This window comes from Triticum urartu, chromosome 3A (assembly GCF_056163025.1).
Source record: "Triticum urartu cultivar PI428250 chromosome 3A, HENAU_Tu73, whole genome shotgun sequence".
Classification (NCBI taxonomy): Eukaryota; Viridiplantae; Streptophyta; class Magnoliopsida; order Poales; family Poaceae; genus Triticum; species Triticum urartu.
This window is the reverse complement of record NC_141875.1, coordinates 31,240,815-31,242,318: the sequence shown is the minus strand read 5'-3', so window position 1 is coordinate 31,242,318 and position 1,504 is coordinate 31,240,815. Positions and strand designations below refer to the sequence as shown.

The window sequence follows — 1,504 nt, the reverse complement described above, 5'->3', positions numbered from 1 at the left end:
GTTGGAGAACAAATGTTGAACCCTCAAAATGAACCTAGTTCATATTTTTTGTGTTAAAAAATTTTATGATATGATGAATATTGGAGATATTTGTTTTGGTATAGGGTGCATGTGGATGTTATATGATGCAAGTAGTGGATTTTGTAGGAGTAAAAATGGTTAAACCCTCAAGATGAACCCTAGTTCATGGTTTTTGTTTTTGAAAATAATATGATATGATGCATGTTGGATGTTGGTGATGAACCTTTGTGTGATGAATCTATATGTTTAGGTACGGAAGCTTGGAGATGCCGCTCCCGTACATGTACGAGACCTTCCCCGAGATGCTGCAGCCGGTGGGATCTGTCTCAGACGAGGTCCTAGAGGCGACGAGGGCAAAGCAGTGGCACGAGAGGGTAGAGCGGATCCTCGACGATGTCATGGCTTGGTCGCAGAGCGTGAAGGAGTGGAAGAAAGTGAAGGCGGAGATGGAGGCAGATCCAAGTATCTGCCGTGTCCACCGGGAAGCGTGCATTGAAGTTGCGCAGAAGCACGCCAACTATATCCTGCGCAATTTGGGCCGGAGAATCTACTTCGGAAGCAATGCGGAGGAGAAAGCCAGGATGCCGCCCCCAAGTGCATCTGCGTTCGATATCATCAACTGGGGAAGGGCGGAGGCGAAAAATCCAGCGGGCAGGGGGAGTGCTTGAACGGTCGGATGCCGATCAGCGTTCCGCCTCCACCTGAACCGGTGGATCCGCTGCCGTTTCTGTCTCCACGACCCGGGCTAACATATCAGGAGCTCTGAAGATGATGATGTCTGCCCGCTCTTCGAACTTGTCTGAAAATCGTCCTATTAGTTTGTCTTATGTCTTTCAGTTATGTTCTCGATGAATAATGAAACTACGTGCCTCCTGTATTGCCTTGTGCCTTTCAATTATGCTCTCAATGAATATGAAACTATGTGCTGTCAAATTCAGTTTGAACATTAAGTTAACTTCATGCCACTTGGTCTTGTCAATATGAGTATACTTTCATGGTAAAAGAAATGAGTATATACTTTCATGTAAAACAGAGCACAATTTCTTCGTTTGACATGTCTATATACTTCAAGTTTTATTAATGTGTATGTGATGCCTAAGTTTAATTGTGTTGGGATCTGTTTTTTAGGCTCTATATCATTGTTGTGATATTGATTTTGAAAAGAAGCAAGCAATTAAACTTGAAACCATAAAACATCAGGACCCTACCGCCATGGACCCTGACGGTAGGGTCACACAACATACCGTCAGGGCACTTCGATAATTCATTACAGAAACTTTCCGAGACAAAAACCCAGCCACCACCTACCACCAGGGGTTTCGACGGTAGGGTTAGACAGGCTACCGGCAGGGCCCCTGGCGGTAGGATACTTATCCACGTCAGTTCAGGCAAACGGCCGGCGTTCCCCTCCGTTGCACCTTACCGTCAGGGACTCTGATGGTAGCCTGTCTAACTTTATCGTCAGAACCCCTGCCAGTAGCGA

General features: G+C 45.9%; 1 pseudogene; it reads left to right on the top strand.

Annotated features, from left to right (window-relative positions):
* Nucleotides 1-287: 287 nt before the first annotated feature.
* On the top strand, nucleotides 288-974 carry LOC147978185 (uncharacterized; annotated as a pseudogene).
* The last annotated feature ends 530 nt before the right edge of the window (nucleotides 975-1,504 follow it).